The sequence below is a fragment of the Rhinatrema bivittatum genome, chromosome 1, assembly GCF_901001135.1.
Source record: "Rhinatrema bivittatum chromosome 1, aRhiBiv1.1, whole genome shotgun sequence".
Taxonomy (NCBI): Eukaryota; Metazoa; Chordata; class Amphibia; order Gymnophiona; family Rhinatrematidae; genus Rhinatrema; species Rhinatrema bivittatum.
The window spans coordinates 424,170,321-424,190,483 of NC_042615.1; the positions used below are offsets into that span (position 1 = coordinate 424,170,321).

Genomic DNA, 20,163 nt, shown 5'->3' on the forward strand with positions numbered 1-20,163 from the left:
CTCACTGGACTTTCAGGAGGAGTTGGACAGCAGGGTACAGGCCGTGGTGCTCACAGAGCGTTGAACTGCATGTGCCACCGGTCTCTGTGCCAGTGCTGGAGCCTCCGCCGTCTCTTAGCACCTCTGCTTGAGCATCTGGGCATCCTATTAGGCGCCCTACCAATGCAACAGGTGCATGAGGGGCCTTCTATTCCCCCTACGGCCACCGATGATCACACTCTGGAGCAATCCTGATCATCGGGTCCTCCGTTCCTGAGCCTTTACTGGGTCCCTCCTGCGGCCCCTGGTCCCTTCCAGGGGAACCGTCAATTCCCGTGGTGCCATCGAGGCCGCCTGAACCCAGGGATGATAACCCCAACAGGCCTCACCCGCGTCACACTGGCCCAAGTGAGGAGGGAAGAGCCTTATGAGCCATGGGGGAATGATTCCATGAAATCTTCTTCTGACTACTCGGATGACCTCCTCTTTGAGCCTTCCCCACCGGAGGAAAGGCATCGTTCCCCTCCCCTCCCCCAAGGATCTGTCCTTCGTGGGATTTGTCAGGGCCATGGCGAGGCTATCCCCTTCCAACTGCTCAAGGAAGAAGATGCACAACCCAAGATGTTGGAAGTACTCCAGTTTGTCGATGCTCCTAAGGAAATCGTGGCAGTTCCCATCCACGACATCTTCAAGGACTTCCTCCTTTGGATGTGAGAGCACCCGATCTGCATCTTCCCCGTCAATATTTATTTGTTTTTCTATACCGATATTCCATTGAGATCACATCGGTTTACAGTAAACTGTTAGGTGGCATTTGTCTTATTTGCCCTATTTGGTGCAGCAAGCTGTGGGATTCGAGAAGCAGCACCTCCCCCCACCAGTTGGTGGTTGTGGAGTCTTCCCTTAAGGAAAGCCATGTGTTCCTGTACCCATGGCTCTGGCCCCTCCCCAGGGATGAGAGTACACGGAGCTCAGTGCCTTGGGCCGCAAAGTCTTCCAGGGTGCTATGCTTATTGCTCATATTGCCACTTACCAGTTGTACATGATTCAGTATAACCGGAACCTATGGAAGCGAGTCCAGGATCTAGTGGAGACCCTGCCGCAGCAGGAGGTGCTCTCCGCTATTGTCCTACAGGGTTTAGAGGGTGGCAAGCATGACGTGCGATCCACCTATGATGTCTTTGAAACTACGGTTCGGGTAACCGCTGTGGGCATTGGCGCCCGTAGGATGGCCTGGCTCAGGGCTTCTGACCTCCGTCCAGAGTTGCAGGAGAAGCTAGCTGACTTCCCCTGCACAGGGGACAAACCTCTTCGGGGAAGGTCCGGGATGTGGTGGCCCAATTGAAGGACCACCATGACACCCTTCAACAGCTCTTTGCTAGCACTTCTGACACCCCTTCCTCTGCCAGGAAATCTTCCAGGCCCAGTTCCAGGAAGTCCTTTTACAGGCAGAGGAAATATTATCCTTCGGCCTCCCGAGCTTGCACGCCACGCACTAGCTCTAGGGGCAATCCTCTACTAAAGCCAGTGCCCCCTCAGGCCCCATCTACAGAGTTTTGACTGGCAGCGAGAGTTCACAAGTCAGCCAAGCATACACCTGATGCTGGATCCCCCAGTAGGAGGCATGATCCTCAGCTTCGCCCATCGCTGTGAGGCAATCACCTCGGACCAATGGGTCCTTTCTATAGTCCATCAGGGGTACTAACTCAACTTCAGCTGGCTCCCATGGACCTCTCCCTCATGTCCATGGTGGGGTTTGTCCGCCCAGCAGGTCATACTTCGGACAGAACTCTCCGCCCTACTCGCAGCAGGAGCAGTAGAGCCTATTCCTCGTCCCCACTGGGGCGAGGGTTCTATTCGAGGTATTTCCTTACACCGAAGAGAGAGGAGGGCTTGCACCCCATTCTCAACCTCAGGGCATTGAACAAGTTTCTCTTAAGAGAAAAAGTCAAGATGGTCTCTCTGGGTATGCTGATACCTCTCCTCCGAAGAGGAGACTGGCTCAGCTCCCTCAATCCCAGAAGGCTTTCGCTCATATAGCCATCTTCCCCGGTCACAGAAAGTACCTCCGTTTCATGGTGGGGAAGGCTCACTATCAGTACAAAGTGTTGCCTTTCGGGCTGGCTTCTGCCCCCCCCCCCCCCCATCTTCACCAAATGTCTAGTGATGGTGGCTGTGCAGTTCACGTCTTCGTATACCTATATGGCTTTGGTTGGTCAGGAGCGATTCACACACAGGGACCCTGAGTGCTTTGACCCTAACAGTGTGGACGCTGCATAAGAACATGCCATACTGGGTCAGACTAAGGGTCCATCAAGCCCAGCATCCTGTTTCCAACAGTGGCCAATCCAGGCCATAAGAACCTGGCAAGTACCCAAAAACTAAGTCTATTCCATGTTACCGTTGCTAGTAATAGCAGTGGCTATTTTCTAAGTCAACTTAATAGCAGGTAATGGACTTCTCCAAGAACTTATCCAATCCTTTTTTAAACACAGCTACACTAACTGCACTAACCACATCTTCTGGCAAATTCCAGAGTTTAATTGTGCGTTGAGTAAAAAAGAACTTTCTCCGATTAGTTTTAAATGTGCCACATGCTAATTTCATGGAGTGCCCCCTAGTCTTTCTATTATCCGAAAGAGTAAATAACAGATTCACATTTACCTGTTCTAGACCTATCATAATTTTAAATACCTCTGTCATATCCCCCCTCAGCTGTCTCTTCTCCAAGCTGAAAACTCCTAACCTCTTTAGTCTTTCCTCATAGGGGAGCTGTTTCATTCCCTTTATCATTTTGGTTGCCCTTCTCTGTACCTTCTCTGTCGTAACTATATCTTTTTTGAGATGTGGCGACCAGAATTGTACATAGTATTCAAGGTGCGGTCTCACCAAGAAACAATACAGAGGCATTATGACACTTTCCATTTTATTCATCATTCCCTTTCTAATTCCCAACATTGTTTGCTTTTTTGACTGCCGCAGCACATTGAACAGACGATTTCAATGTGTTATCCACTATGACAACTACATCTTTCTTGGGTGGTAGCTCCAAATATGGAACCCAACATTGTGTAATTATAGCATGGGTTATTTTTCCCTATATGCATCACCTTGCACTTATCCACATTACATTTCATCTGCCACTTCGATGCCCAATTTTTCCAGTCTCTCAAGGTCTTCCTGCAATTTATCACAATCTGCTTGTGATTTAACTACTCTGAACAATTTTGTATCACCTGCAAATTTGATTCTCACTCGTCGTATTTCTTTCCAGATCATTTATAAATATATTGAAAAGTATGGGTCCAGATCCCTGAGGCACTCCACTGCCCTCTCCCTTCCACTGAGAAAATTGTTCATTTAATCCTACTCTGTTTCCTGTCTTTTAGCCAGTTTGCAATCCATGAAAGGACATCGCCACCTATCCCCATGACTTTTTACTTTTCCTAGCAGTCCCCTTCCAGACTACTATGCCTCAAGTGGTTCTCATCACAGATGCTTCTCCTCAGGTCTGGGGAGTCCATGTGGACTACCTCCACATGCAGGGTTTCTGGACCGCTCGCGAAGCCTGCTGCCAAATTTTGTGGCGCTTTGAGTGATCAACCTCTTCACCTCCCAGCACAACCATGAGATGGGCAGTTTCTGCTCCCTGGCCCGTGATGCCTTCTCCCTTCACTGGGGTAGGGGTCTGCTGTACACATACCCTCCTTTTCTGCTCCTCTTGAAGACCCTTCTGAAATTTCAGCAGGACAGAGGGACCATGATCCTCATAGTGCCTTATTGGCCCAGGCAGGTCTGTTTCCCTCTTCAGGATCTGTCAACTGGGGACTGCACACGACCTGATAACTTAGACCCAGGGTGATCTGTGCCATCTGAACCTCTGGGTGTTGCCCCTCACAGCGTGGATGTTGAGCGCTTGATTATCCAGCCTCTGAACCTTTCGGAAAATGTTTCCAGATACTGGTGGCTTCTAGGAAACTCTTCACCAGAAAGTCCTATAGTCTGAAGTGGAGGTGATTCTCCATCTGGTGTGAGGGGCATGCCCTGGATCTATTCGCATGCACCCACCACACACTATTGGACTACTTGTGGCACCTTTCCGAGTCTGGACCCTAAACCATCTCTGTCAGGATCCATTTCAGTGCTGTTTGTTCGTACCATTGGGGTATTGGCACACCCATCTCAGCGCAGCCCCTAGTGGATCATTTTATGAGGGGTTTACTTCAGTTGAAGCCCCCTCTTCAAACCCCTGCTGTGTCCTGGGATCTCAGCATTGTCCTGGCACGGCTCATGTGTCTTCCCTTCGATCCATTGCGTTCCTGCGATCTGAAGTTCCTCACCTGGAAAGTTATTTTCCTTGTGGTGGTTACCTCAGCTTGTAGGGTCAGTGGACTTCAGGCATTGGTCACGTACCTGACATTCATGAGGTTCTTTCGTGATCATGTGGTCTTGTGTACGCACTCTAAATCCCTGTCTAAGGTAGTGACTGATTTCCACATCAATCAGTCCATTGTTCTACCCACTTTCTTTCCCAGGCCCCATTTCCACTCAGGACAATGGGTCCTTCATACCCTGGATTGCAAAGGGCCTTGGCTTTTTACTTAGAACACATAGCCGGTCACAGGCAGTCCACTTAGCTATTTGTGTCCTTTGATATCAATAGGCTAGGAATGATGGTGGGTAAGCAGACCTTATCCAATGACTAGCGGATTGTATTGCCTTCTGCTGTGCACAGGCAGGTCTTCAGCTGACGGGCCGCATGAAAGCTCTCTCTGTGCAGGCCATGGTGACTTTGGTGGCTCTCCTGCGAGCAGTTCCTGTCAATTTGCTGTGCCTCCACGTGGAGTTCTCTCCACACATTTGTGGCTCACTATTGCTTGGACAAAGATCGGTGACAGGACAATGCCTTTGGTCAGTCCTTCCTTTCCAATGTTTGTTTTCCACACCTGAACCCAACTCTTCCGACCTAGTACCCCTGTTTGAAGTCAGGCAGTCCCCTACTGACCAACAGCGCCATAGTTATTGTTGTGCCCGTTGGTACTTTGTTCGGTACCTGTTGGTCTCTGTTGGTCTCTCCCACATGTGAGGACTACCATCTTGCTTGTCCTAGGAGAAAGTGCAGTTGTTTACCTGTAATACGTGTTCTCTTAGGACAGCAGGATGTTAGTCCTCAGGAATCCTGCCCACCTCCCCACGGAGCTGGGTTCTTCGCATTTTGTTCTGGTCAAAGCTTCTAGAAACTTTGACAAAAGTTTTCCGTGCTGGGCTCCATCGGATGTCACCCACATGTGAGGACTAATATTCTGCTGTCCTAGAAGAACACCTGTTTCAGGTAAGCAACTGTGCTATCTCGGGCATGGTGAATGTGATGCAGCCGTATGGGGACAGACTATACCCCATCAGAAAGCATAGTCATTGGCAGGGCTTAAATTGTAGACAAAAAGGAAATGGAACTGTAGAGCAGGGGTGTATGGGGGGGAGGGATTGAGAGGGGCCAGGACCAGGTGTGTGAGGGGTGGGGCCAGAGTGGATGTGAACATTCTCTCTTCTCCCAACACAAACACTTTTTCTCTCTCTCTCACACACACATAAGCAAAATACTCTTCCTCCATTTCTGGGGGGAGCCATAACTGATTTACACCACCAGCTCTGCCACACTTTGAATCCTAGAGAAAAGGTGACATAAAATCCATTCTAAGTCATGCTGCCAGAAATTATACTCTAGCAGGCCGATACAGTACAGTGCGCTTCGACGGAGCGCACTGTTAACCCGTGTTTGGACGCGCGTTTTCCACGTGCTAGCTTTACCCCTTATTCAGTAAGGGGTAATAGTGCATCGAAAAAGCGCGTCCAACCCCCCCGAAACTAATGGCGCCCGCAAAATGCAAATGCATGTTCCCTGTACGTACCAGGATCAGTCCAAACTGCTGGGTTATGCCTCCCGTCCAGCAGATGGAGTCAGAGAGAAACTGAAAAGCACCCCCTAGATATACCGGTGTGCCACCTGCGATCCCTCAGTATTTTCTCTGACTCCAGCAGATTGAGAGGCATAACCTGCGGTCCTGGTCCTTCTATATTTTCTAATTGGTTATCCAGGTTTGCTTATTATACTATCCCTGACTAGATCAACTAGCTTGTTATACTTTTAAAATAACATAAAATAAAATAAGAAGTAGGAAGTTTTAGGACGCGTTAGTTTCTTGTTTCTTTGGATTTCCCGCGCAGCGAGGAGGCAGGTTTGCGGCAGGCTTGGGAGGGCAATGCCCTCACACCATTTGCCCGGAGCTAGTTAGTCCCAGTGGATCTAGGGGGAAAGATTACCGGTGGGCCGGTCACCCTCCCCCCCACATTAACAGTATTCCAGAGGTTTTCCTCTGAAGGGGGCTTTTAGGTGCAGACGCATTCTTTAAAAAAAAAAAAAAAAAAAGCCGCTTAAGTCCTTTTGGGGGCAGGCAGTGGGCTTATTCTTGCAGCCCCGGCCTGCCGCGGTTCAGCCCTGGGACTCCAGAGGGGGTGGCTGGTTTACCCGGCGCGTTGCTTTATTTAGGAGGTAGAGTTTCTTTTTTTGGCACGATTTTCTAGCCACGTATCTTTCCGGCGCTGCTCGGCATGCCGCGCTCTTCGGCCTGTGCGGCCTGTGGGGGGGCGGGGGCGTGACTCTCCAGAGAGGGTCTCTGCTCCCGATGCCTTCCCGGGGGCGAGGGACCCTCTCGGAGGCCGAGCGCTGCCTGCAGCGTTTCTTCTCCTGCCTGTCCAGCGCGGCATTGGGGAGTGCTCTGCTCTCGATCGGCAGCCCCGCCTCCCATAGAGGAGGCGGCAGCCATTTTGCACGCGTTGCCGACGGGAGCAGCATCGGAGGCGGAGGATTCCCCTCCATTATCTCCGCCTGCCTTCAGCCCGCACAATTCGCCCGATTGCAATGCCCCTCAGGCCCCCCCTTCCAGCTGGTACATATCTGCTCGCCCTACCTACGATTTTATTCTTATTTTCTAGTGATGAGGGTAGGATCCGGCTACTATTGTGGTATACAAGTAACAGTAGGAGCATGCAGTGCTTGATCGGTGAGTCCAGCACAATCAGCCAGCACTGGAAGGGCAAGGCCGTGCTTTGAAATCAAAGCCACACGTTCACCCGCAGCTATGTCCACGCTTGGGCACATTTAGGATGTTGATGTGGGACAGCCCAGTGCTTGGGACTCCTACGCAGAATATCTGTCATTCTTTTTGGCAGCCAATAGGTTTGAGATCCTAAATAAAGCCATCATTTGTTTCTGGATCTCAGCAGCATTGCCAAACATTAAGATGTATGAAATTTCTACAAGCCCATTTGTCATCTCCTCCATAGATCATAGGGCAAATGTGTCAATCCTGCAAGCAGAATCAGTTGTACTAGGAGCACTGCTATCTGTTTGGCTCAGCTTCCTTGAGTTGTAGAGCATTGCGCTGACCCTTGCAATAGCAAGGGAAAAGGTTTTAGCAAGTGAATAAATGGCACTTTTAGCACGTGCAACTAATCCGTGTCACAGTGACTGATGGGGATATTATCTGCCACAGTAAGAAAGTCAGCAGCCATCTCAAGAGGCTGTACTTCCAAAACTCAGGTTTTAGCTGCAGAGGACAGCATCGATGCATTGTATGCAGATTTAAAGGCACAGAATGTCATTTTTGCAAAAAAAAAAAAAAAAAAGTCACATATAAAAATCACATGGTCCTGTCTCCACAGGTGCTTTCCTATTTGTTCATTATAATTTCTCAGTGTCCTGCTTCCACAACAAATGCTGTGGGCGGCGGATGTTTCCTCTAAGTCACGATTGGGTTCTTTTCCATTCAGGGAAAAAAATTGTTTGGAGACAAGCTGGATCAAGACCACAAGATTTATAAGTTGCCTCAGGTAAGCCCCGACAGCTTTGACCCTTCAGGAATCTTGGACTCCTTCCTTTCGGGGCAGACGGTCTCAGCGAATGGGATCCTCGCAGGGCTTTAACCCCAACAAAGCTACACAATGGAGGCACGCAGGCCCATTCCTCCATTCCGCGCATTTTGGGAGGAATGGGTCAGGATAACTTTGGACCAGTGGGTCCTCGACGTGGTACGTCACGGTTACGAGTTGGATTTTGCTCGTCTGCTCCGGAATCCTTTTATGATATCGCCATGCGGTCCTCCGGAAAAGTAGCTGGTTATTGCCCAAACCTTGGACCGGTTACAGACACTGGGGGCAGTAATACCAGTTCTACTGGTCGAACGCAGGACTGGCCGGTATTCCATATACTTCGTAGTTCCAAAGTAGGAAGGCACGTTCAGGCCGATATTGGATTAAAAGCGGGTAAGCAAGGCTTTACGCGTTCCTCGTTTTCGCATGGAGACGCTGCGGTCTGTTATTGCGGCCGTCGACAAGGGAGAATTGTTGGCTTCTTGGATCTAACCGAGGCGCATCTCCACATTGGAATCCGGGGGCATCATCAGAGATACCTGAGGTTCATGATGTTAGGGAACCATTTACAGTTTTGTGCCCTTCCGTTCGAGTTAGCGAATGCCCCAAGGGTGTTCACCAAGGTTTTCCTGGTCGTCGCAGTCTTTCTACGCCGTCAAGGAATACTGGTACATCCCTATCTCGACGTTTGGCTCATCCGGGCAAAGTCGGAAGCATTGTGCAAATGGGCGGTTCGGTTGGTGGTGGAGCAACTTCTGACGCTAGGTTGGGTAGTCAACTTCGTGAAGAGCCAGCTAACACCGACCCAACACTTGGAGTTCTTGGGAGCCCGATTCGATACTTTGGTAGGCAAAGTGTTCCTGCTGCATCAGCGAACGGTCAATCTGTATCGCTCCATGGTGAGACCGCACCTTGAATACTGTGTACAATTCTGGTCGCCGCATCTCAAAAAAGATATAGTTGCGATGGAGAAGGTACAGAGAAGGGGCAACCAAAATGATAAAGGGGATGGAACAGCTCCCCTATGAGGAAAGGCTGAAGAGGTTAGGGCTGTTCAGCTTGGAGAAGAGACGGCTGAGGGGGGATATGATAGAGGTCTTTAAGATCATGAGAGGTCTTGAACGAGTAGATGTGACTCGGTTATTTACACTTTCGAATAATAGAAGGACTAGGGGGCATTCCATGAAGTTAGCAAGTAACACATTTAAGACTAATCGGAGAAAATTCTTTTTCACTCAACGCACAATAAAGCTCTGGAATTTGTTGCCAGAGAAGGTAGTTAGTGCAGTTAGTGTAGCTGGGTTCAAAAAAGTTTTGGATAAGTTCTTGGAGGAGAAGTCCATTAATGGCTATTAATCAATTATACTTAGGGAATAGCCACTGCTATTAATTGCATCAGTAGCATGGGTTCTTCTTAGTGTTTGGGTAATTGCCAGGTTCTTGTGGCCTGGTTTTTTGGCCTCTGTTGGAAACAGGATGCTGGGCTTGATGGACCCTTGGTCTGACCCAGCATGGCAATTTCTTATGTTCTTATGTTCACAATTGCAGAACCTGTTGGATCTCCCGTTACCTATGGCCTGGGATTATTTACAAGTCATTAGACATATGGCTTCTACTCTGGAGATGGTACCAGGGGCCTTTGCATATATGCGGCCTTTACAAAGAGTGCATCTTTCTCGTTGGGATCCCAGGTCCGAGGATTCTGACATGGGGTTACCATTGCTGGAACTGGCCCGGTCCAGCCTCGCTTGGTGGTTGACCCCAGACCATCTTCTGCAAGGGGTGGACCTAGAACCTTCACCTTGGATTGTTGTGACGACGGAGGGCAGTCTATCCGGCTGGGGGGCTGTGTGTCAGTCCCGAGCGGTACAGGGGACGTGGTCTCCTCACCAGGCCACTTGGTCCATTGATCGTCGGGAGACAAGAGCGGTCCGTCTGGCCTTGCGTCACCTCCTCCCGAGGGTACACGGTCGGGCGGTGCGAGTTCTATCGGACAACGCGACCGCTGTGGCATATATATAAACCGGCAAGGGGGCACAAAAAGTCGTCCGGTGGCGGCCGAAGCGTCATTGTTGATGGCCTGGGCGGAACGTCATTTATCCCATATTGCGGCCACCCATATTGCAGGAGTGGATAATGTTCAGGCGGATTATCTCAGTTGGCAACACCTAGGCCCAGAAGAGTGGGAGCTGTCGGCCGAGGAGATGTATCTCATAACCCAGCGTTGGGGGTTATCGCACCTGGACTTGCTGACGACTCGGCTACATGCAAAGGCGGCGCGTTTCTTCAGCCGAAGGCGGGAACACGGATCGGAAGGGATGGATGAGCTTGGGCTTCCGTGGCCTCTCCATGTCCTCCTCTGTTTCCTCCGTGGCCCCTAGTGGGAAAGGTGTTAAGGCATATAGAATCCCATTGGGGTCTGGTTGTTCTCATGGCTCTGGAGTGGCCAAAGGCGCCCGCGGTTCACGGATCTCATCAATCTGGCGGTGGACGGGCCATTGCATCTAGGCCATCTTCCGAAGCTCCTTCGCCAGGGTCCGGTATTTTTCGATCTGGCGGATCGCTTTTGTCTGGCAGCTTGGCTTATGAGCGGAGACAGTTGAGGAAGAAAGGTTATCAAGAAGCGGATATTTCTACCCTTCTTCGGGCGTGCAGATCCTAGACTACTCTTACTTATGCTAGAGTATGGAAGGTCTTTGACTCTGGATGCGGTGACTTAAAGATTTCGCCCCGACAGACTCCTGTAGGGCATATCCTTACGTTTTTTGCAGGTTGGTTTGCATAGGGGTTGGCCTACAGTTCTCTTAGGGTTCAGGTGGCGGCTCTGGGTTGCCTGAGGGGTACTGTTGAAGGTTCCTCTCTTGCGTGTCACCCAGATGTTGCTCCTTTCTTGCGTGGAGTTAGGATCTTGCGTCTTCCGGTGAGGGTTCCCTGTCCTTCCTGGAACTTGAACTTGGTGCTCCATGTTCTATGCACGGCCCCTTTTAAGCCTATTAAGAGGGCCTCTTTGAAGGATTTAATTCTCAAAACGGGATTCCTAGTGGCGATTTCGTCGGCGCGTCGTGTTTCAGAGCTGCAGGCTCTTTCATGTAGGGAACCGTTTTTGCGTATGTCTGAGTCTGGAGTGTCTTTGCGCACAGTACCTTCCTTCTTGCCAAAGGTGGTATCTGCTTTTCATGCTAATCAGACGGTGGAATTGCCTTCCTTTTCGGAGGAGGAGCTCCATTCTTCTTAGAGTCGGGACTTGAGGCGTTTTGATGTCCGGGTACTCCTGCGGTATTTGGAGGTCCCTAATGATTTTCGGAGGTCGGATCACCTCTTTGTGTGTGGCAGGGACCCAAGAAGGGTCTTCAGGCATCCGAGACAACTATCGCCCAATGGTTGAAGAGCGCAATCGCGTCCACATACATTGGTTGCAGTAAGTCTGTTCCTGATGGGCTTAAGGCTCACTTCCTGCGTTCTCAGGCGACTTCGTGGGCTGAAAGTCAGTTTGTCTCTTGCCAGGAGATTTGCAGGGCGGCCACTTGGAAATCTTTGCATACGTTTGCTAGGCATTATCGCTTAGATGTTCGTGGTCCGTCGAATGAGTCCTTGGGGAGCAGCGTGCTTTGAGCTGGACTCTCTTGGTCCCACCCCATTTAAGGCGGCTCGGGTACATCCCAGCAGTCTGGACTGATCCTGGTACGTACAGGGAAAGGAAAATTAGTTTCTTACCTGATGATGATTTTCGTTCCTGTAGTACCAAGGATCAGTCCAGACGCCCGCCCAAGTCCTTTTCCTGAGAGTCTGCTCATATTTCTATCTGTGTTGTTCGTTTCTTAATGCTCTACATCTGCTCTACATCTTATACAGTAAGTTCTCAACTTCGTTTCTGTTTTATTACATAAGGAGACAGGTTTGTTTATGTCCTTAGGGCAATGTTATTACTTGATCTGGTCAGTGGTTGAGTTAAATTGTTTGTTTATTCAGCAGAGGGTTTGGTTTCGTTCCTTCTACTTTGATATCGATTATATTGAGGGATCGCAGGTGGCACACTGGTATATCTAGGGGGTGCTTTTCAGTTTCTCTCTGACTCCATCTGCTGGACGGGAGGCATAACCCAGCAGTCTGGACTGATCCTTGGTACTACAGGAACGAAAATTATCAGGTAAGAAACTAATTTTCCTTTGATGGCCCTATTAGTTATTCCCACGCGATTCAGTAAGTAAAATGTGCAGCCAAGCCGCACATTTTACTTTCAGAAATTAGTGCCTACCCAAAGGTAGGCGTTAATTTCCCATCAATAGCAGGGCTGAATTAGCCTTGCTGTCTAGGAAGCATTGCGATCCCGAGTAGGCGGAGTTTCCCTTAGCTGATCAGAGTTTTTGACTCTGTGCATCTGCGCGGTGGTGTTCCTGCACGGTTCCCTCACCTCTTCAGTTTCTTTTTTTCCGCGAGCCGTTCGCACGCAAGGTTTTTTCTCTTAGCGTATTTTTGCCTGACTGGATTTTTCTTGAATTTTTCGCGTTTTTTCACAAGATTTCTCATCCCAGATGGCTCCGAAGCCATCTGGATTCAAATATTGTCAATGTGGCAAAATTATGTCCATCACTGATGGACATAATTATTGCTACATCTGTTTGGGCCCGGACCACGATCAGAAATCGTGTCGGGACTGCGGGAGGATGTCTCCGCGGGCCCAGCGACACCGGGCCGCGAAGATGGGAGAGGCTCTGTACGGGCACTTCGGCCCCACCATCCTCCATCCATTCTTCGCCGAGACCGGCGAAGTTGGGTAAGGCCCATCCGAAGCGGGCGTCCTCGCTGGGCCCAACAGGACTCGGAAGACCTGCTAAAAGTTCCAGGCCAGGGTTTCACACACCCTCAAGGCCTTGTTCGAAAGCTGGGGATCCGGCAGAGGAACTTCGACACAAAGTACCGGCAGGTACGTCTGCGGAGCCTGCACTGTCTACATCCTTAAAAAGGAAGCACGAAGCGTTTCAAGTTATACGGCACGTCCACCGCGCGAAGACGCAACCTCGACGGGTCTTGTGGTTCAAGGAGCACATAACGGAGCAGCTACGACGCAACCTATGACATATGGCCTGTCACATGGCACACCTACGGAGCATAGATCATTGCACGATGCACCTAGGGCGCATGGAGCAAAGAGAATGCACCTGCAAACACCAGACCGCAGTACATCGGGCAAACATCGCCATAAGTTATATCATACAGCTTCTGACAAACAGATAATAAGATCTAGAAGCTCATCAAGAATCTCCTTAACTTCTGATGTAGACATTGAAGGATTCTCGGCATCTGAATCTTTATCATCAGGCCCTTCTCCTAGTGACAGTTCTTTGGCCAGTCTCTCATCGGTTTCTAGAGAGAAAAGACGCTCTCCTTCCTTGCAAATTCCATTATCAAAACGTATTTGCCCTTCGCCTGTTATACCTTCTCAAGGTCAACACAAGGGGAAAGCACCTGAGGATATTTTGCTTGCGGCAATTCCAACAAAAGCCCCAAAGCAAAAATTACATATTCCTCTACAAGATACTTTGGCAGCATCTACTATGACGAAAATCTCAGATATTCTCAGCTCCTTTTTCCAAGAACTGGAAAAAATGAAAGAATTACAACCACAGCATTCTCCATAGGGTTCTCCTATCTCGCCTCCAGGTGTCGCACCTTTGCAACCAGTCAAAGAACATATACAATCCCAACCTACTAATCCAGGTTCTCCGGAATCAATTCATTCTTTGAATTCTTCAACGGGGATGCCATCTGATCCTCAGGAAGGCCTACCTGAACTGTATTCTCCTCTGGAGGACTTGACCTATGCAAAATTTATTGAGAAAGTAGGTAGTCTTCTCCAGGTAGAAACTGGAAGGATACCTGACCCCAGAGCTGAAATGCTCGGAATATTAAAAATATTAGAATTTCCTCCTGAGCCCACTGCTCTTCCTCCTCACTCTGTATTAGAGAATCTACTATTCAAAATCTGGAAAACTCCTTTCTCAACATCGGCTACTTCAAGGAAAATTGACATTAAATACAAGATGCGTAGTTCCATAGACCTGAAGGATGCATATTCCCATATACCAATCCACCCGTCTTCGTGGCGTTACCTATGTTTCCAGATTCAGAATATACATTACCAATACAAGGTACTCCCATTTGGCCTATCTTCAGCCCCAAGGGTTTTCACCAAATGTCTGGCAGTGGTGGTGGCTCTCCTAAGGAAACTTTCAATCCAAATTTTTCCCTATCTAGATGATTGGTTAATAGTAGCATTGGATCAATCTACACTGAGAGATCATACGTTACGCACGATCGAATGCCTTCAGAGATTGGGATTTCTTATCAATTTCGAGAAGTCTCACCTACAACCTACTCAGATACTTCAGTTCATAGGCGCTCTCATAAACACGGTCGAACAGAGAGCATACCTTCCTCCAGACAGGCTTCACAGAAATTGGACATCTGCACACCAAGTTCTCACAGGACAAGCAGGATGGTAGTCCTCACATATGGGTGATATCATCAGGATGGAGCCCAATCACGGAAAACTTCTGTCAAAGTTTCCAGAACTTTGACTGGCCCCTACTGGGCATGCCCAGCATGGCACCAACCCTGCAGCCAGCAGGGGTCCCCCTTCAGTCTTCTTTTTTCCGTGCAGCAGTAGCCTCGCAGTTTAGGAGCTCTGAAGAGATTCCTGACAGGAATTTTCCTCACGGAGTTAATTAAACTTAAATTGCCCCACAGGGGTCCCTCTAACTTTTCTCAGGCCGCGGTACTCCGGTAAGTTTTTTACCCATTTTCTGTCTATTACCGTCTAGTTTGGCCCTTGCGGCCTACTGGCCATCGACCGTACTGCAGCTCAATTTTTTTCTATGGCCATGGCGTCGGGGTTTCGTCGGTGCCCATACTGTACTCGCTCCATGTCTATCACAGACCCTCATGGAGTCTGTGTACTGTGTTTAGGCCGTGAGCATGATGTCCTGACTTGCACCAAATGTGCCCTCATGACACCAAAAGGTCGCAAAGCCAGAATGGAGAAGATGGGACTCCTCTTCCGTGCTCACACCCCGACGCCGTCCATCGCATCGACGTCATCGGAACCGGCACCGTCGAAGTCGCACCAGCATCGACCTCCGTCCGGTGACTGTCCGCCATCGACGTCTTCACAGCCATCGATTCCTATTACTCCCCCTCAAGATCGAGGGGATTGTAGGAAGAAACATTGCCATCGGCATCGTAAGTCTCGGACCATCAAGGGAGCGAAATCATAGACCTCGCCACCATCGAAGAAGCCCCGTCCAGAAATGGCATTGACCATTCCTGCGACCGGGACATCGAGGCCACCCTCACCCGATCGGGGTTTGGGCGTCGCGATTCCGCCTGTAAAGGTGGTCCCTCCGACTGTGCCTCCGCCTCCCTCTTCCGTCACGGAGCCGGGGCTGCTTGCTCCAGGTCTCCGGGAAGAACTGGATGGGCTGGTCCAGGAGGCCATCGAAAAGGCGATGCAATGGCTCCGGGTTCCTCAGACACCGGCACGGAGAGTGGAACCGGCCACCGACCTGATGACAGCAGCGCTGGCACCGCTGCTATCCCAGATGGAGGCGCTCATGACCACCCTTCCACCAGTGATTCCCGGGTCTCCGATGGCTCCGGTGCGCTCCCTGTTGACAGCTTCATCGGGAGGAGAAACACTGTTCCGCATTCCTCCTTCGGGAGTATTGCCTCAGCCATCGATGCCATTTCGTCCCTTGCCACCGATTCATTCATCGGGAGCAATATGCACATCGGCACCATCGATGCCTTCGATACTGGCACCGATGCCTTCCAGGCCGCCCTCGGCGATTCCTTTGATTTTCTCGGAGCCTCAGCCGGGGCCTTCGGGTATCCAACCCCCTTCTCGTCATACAGGTCAGTCTGCTGATCCTTATGACACCTTGGGTAATGATACTTCCACAGACACCGATGACTTGCCTTCACCTCCCTCTCCTACTGAAGGTAGAAAACGTTCTCCTGCAGAGGACCTTTCTTTCATTAATTTTGTGAAGGAAATGCCTGAGTTGGTCCCTTTTCAGCTTCAGATAGAGCAGGATGATAGCCACCAGATGATGGAGCTCCTCCAATTCCTGGATGCCCCTAAAGTGATCACTTCTATTCCCGTTCATCAAGTTCTTCTTGACCTCCTCAAAAAGAATTGGGAAAACCCAGGATCCATTGCCCCAGTCCACAGAAAAGCTGACACTACCTATTTAGTACAGTCAGCCCTCTGCTTTCAAAAATCTCAGCTCGACCACCACTCAGTTGTGGTGGAATTGGCTCAAAAGAAAGCAAAAAGGATGAAGCCTCACTCATCTACCCCTCCTTTTAAGGAACACAAGGTCCTAGACAATATTGGTCGAGTGTTCCAAGGGGCCATGCTCATTTCCAGAATTGCTGCTTACCAGCTGTATATGACCCAATACAATATGGTCATTTTCAAGCAGATACAGGACTTCTCTGAAACCCTGCCTGATCAATTCCAACAGCAGCTTCAAATCCTTGTCAACAAGGGGTTTGAAGCAGGAAAGCATGATAAGAACAGCTTACGATATCTTCGACACCTCTACTAGAGTGTCTGCAGCTGCCATTTTGGCAAGACGATGGGCCTGGCTCAAATCTTCCGACTTTTGGCCAGAAGTACAAGACAGAACTTGCCAGGTTCTTATGGCCTGGATTGGCCACTGTTGGAAACAGGATGCTGGGCTTGATGGACCCTTGGTCTGATCCAGTATGGCATTTTCTTATGTTCTTATGTTCTTAGGCTCTCTGACCTACCATGTGTAGGAGACAATCTGTTCGGTGAACAGATCCAGCAAATAGTGGCTGAATTAAAGGACCATCATGAGACCCTTAAACAGCTCTCATCGATACTTTCTGACATCCCCTAAAGACAGCCCTTTAGGGAAGGACTCTAAGAAGTCATTCTTCTGTCCAAGGAAGTACTATCCTCCATCAGCAAGGTCCCGACCTACGAGACCTTCTCAAAAACCTCAGCCTCACCAGGCCCGAAAGCAAAAGCCACAAGCAGCTCCCTAGCCGGGGCCTGCTTCAGGTTTTTGACTTTCCCTTGGAGAGCAGCAGCCTGATTCCTCTGCCAAGCATACCAGTGGGAGGTCGATTGTGCCACTTTCACGGCATGTGGCAATCAATCACAACTGACCAATGGGTGCTAGCCATCATTGCTCAGGGTTACCACCTAAACTTTCTTGCTCTTCCACCGGACTCACCACCTCTGCAAGCATGGAGAGTATCCGACCATTCTGTCCTTCTGGAGCAGGAGGTTTCCCTTCTCCAGTTAAGAGCAATAGAACCCATCCCACTCTCGCAGCAAGGCCTAGGGTTCTATTCCGTACTTTTTGATCCCCAAAAAATTTGGGGGAGTTCGTCCAATTTTGGACCTAAGTGCTCTCAAGTACCTACAGCGAGAATAGTTCAAGATGGTAACCTTGGGCTCGCTTCTACCTCTTCTGCAAAGAGGAGACTGGCTCTGCTCTCTGGACCTTCAGGACGTATACACACACATTGCGATAGCTCCAGCTCATCACAGGTACCTCAGGTTTTTAGTAGGCCCAAAGCACTATAAATACCATGTGCTTCCATTCGGCCTAGCATCGGCACCACGAGTGTTTACCAAATGTCTCGTGGTTGTCGCAGCTTTTCTCAGGAGAGAAGATGTTCACGTCTACCCCTATCTGGACGACTGGTTAATCAGGGCTCCAACTCAGCAAGCCGCTCTATCGTCCCTCAGTTTGACCCTACACACTCTTATTTCTCTAGGATTTCTCGTCAATTACGAAAAATCCTATTTAGTCCCATCTCAAACCTTGTCGTTCATTGGGGCATACTTGGACATCTTGCAGGCAAAAGCCTTTCTCCCTCAACAATGAGCGCTAACCCTCGTGTCTCTCGCTCACCAGTTGCAGTCTCAGCATACAGCAACAGCTCGCCAATTCCTCGTCCTTTTAGGACACATGGCGTCCTCAGTCCATGTCACACCAATGGCCCGCTTGGCCATGAGACTCGTGCATTGGACTCTGAGGTCACAATGGATTCAAGCTGTTCAGCCTCTGTCGAACATTATCCACATCACCGACTCACTCAGTCTGTCTCTCCTGGTGGAAAAATCTCAATAATCTCCTCCAGGGTCTGACCTTTCAAGTGCCAGATCCTCAACTCATTCTCACCACCGATGCTTTCAACCTCGGGTGGGGAGCTCACGTGGACAATCTACAGACACAAGGGTCTTGGTCTCCAAAGGAAGCCAAACATCAAATAAACTTCCTAGAACTTCGAGCAATGCGATATGCTTTCAGGACTTTTCAGGAACGCCTGTCAAATCATGTCATCCTGATTCAGAGGGACAACCAGGTGGCAATGTGGTACATCAACAAGCAGGGAGGCACAGGCTCCTTCCTTTTGTGTCGGGAAGCTGCACATATTTGGTCGGAAGCGCTCTCCCACTCGATGTACCTCAGGGCCACTTACTTGCCGGGAGTGGACAATGTCTTGGCAGACAAACTTGAGTCGTGTCTTCCAGCCACACGAGTGGTCTCTCAACCCCTCGGTAGCGACTTCAATCTTTCGCCAATGGGGATACCCCCAGACAAACCTCTTTGCGTCCCCTCAGAACCACAAAGTGGATAACTACTGCTCCCTCATTCGGAGCGAGCGCTCTCAGCCCAGAGATGCATTCTCCCTCTCGTGGGCAACCGGTCTGCTCTATGCATTCCCTCCACTTCCTCTTCTTTCGAAGACTCTCGTGAAGCTACATCAGGATACGGGAACCATGATCCTGATAGCACCTCATTGGCCACGCCAAGTGTGGTTTCCTATACTTCAGGATCTCTCCATCCGCAGGCACATTCCCTTGGGAACGGACCCGCATCTGATCACTCAAAACGACGGATGCCTACGCCATCCCAATCTTCGGGCCTTGTCCCTGATGGCATGGATGTTGAAAGGTTAATCCTTCAACCACTTAACCTTTCAGATTTGGTTTCTCGTGTCCTGATTGCTTCGCGAAAGCCTTCCACAAGAAAATCTTATTCCTATAAATGGAAAAGGTACACATCATGGTGCACTTTGCAGTCCCTTGATCCCTTTTCCTGTCCAATCCCAAGATTTTTGGACTATCTCTGGCATTTGTCAGAGTCAGGTTTAAAGACATCTTCAATCAGAATGCATGTCAGTGCGGTAGCCGCCTTCCATAAAGGTGTCGGATGTTCCTATATCAGTACAACGCCTCGTAAAACGCTTTTAAAAGGGTTTGCTCCATGTCAAGCCACCTTTACGTCCTCCGGCCTCTTCCTGGGACCTTAATCTGGTTCTTGGTCGGCTCATGAAACCACCATTCGAGCCTCTTCACTCCTGTGACCTAAAATATCTCACATGGAAAGTGATTTTCCTTTTGGCTATCACTTCAGCTTGCAGAGTTAGTGAGTTACAAGTCCTAGTTACCTATCCGCCTTACACTAAACTCCTGCAGGACCGGGCGGTACTCCGCACTCACCCTAAATTTTTACCTAAGGTAGTTTCGGAGTTTCACATCAATCAATCCATCATACTACCTACCTTCTTTCCCAGGCCCCATTCCAATCCAGGGGAACAGGCTCTGCATACCCTTGACTGTAAACAGGCTCTAGCGTTCTACCTAGACTGTACAGTTGCCCACAGGAAGAGTACTCAGTTATTCGTCTCGTTCCATCCCAATAAATTAGGGCAACCTGTGGGTAAGCAGACTCTCTCCTCCTTGTTGGTGGACTGCATATCTCTTTGCTGTCAGCAAGCAGGCATTCCTTTTCAAGACCGTGTCAAAGCACACTCTGTGAGAGCCATGGCGACTTCTGTAGCACACCTATGATCGTTGCCGCTTCCTGACATTTGCAGGGCTGCCACCTGGAGTTCTCTCCACACCTTCGCAGCCCACTATTGCTTGGACAAAGCCAGAAGACAAGATTGCATCTTCGGCCAGTCTGTCCTGAGTAACTTATTTCCAACGTGACGTACCTACACCCTTCCACCTGCCCAGTGGGGTTCAGGATGCCCTCTACCAAATTCCACCCCAGTTGTTGTGCCTGTTGCACGCCATTGGATACATTTGGTGCATATTCGGACATCCTCACCCATATGTGAGGTCTACCATCCTGCTTGTCCTGTGAGAAAGCAAATGTTGCTTACCTGTAACAGGTGTTCTCACAGGACAGCAGGATGTTAGTC

At 49.7% G+C, this 20,163-nt stretch overlaps 1 protein-coding gene across 3 annotated transcripts in view; it reads left to right on the forward strand.

Moving 5' to 3' along the window:
- The window catches only part of TDRD7 (tudor domain containing 7), a 345,168-nt gene that overhangs the window by 57,500 nt on the left and 267,505 nt on the right, over nucleotides 1–20,163 (forward strand). The gene's annotated exons all lie outside the window — the stretch shown is intronic.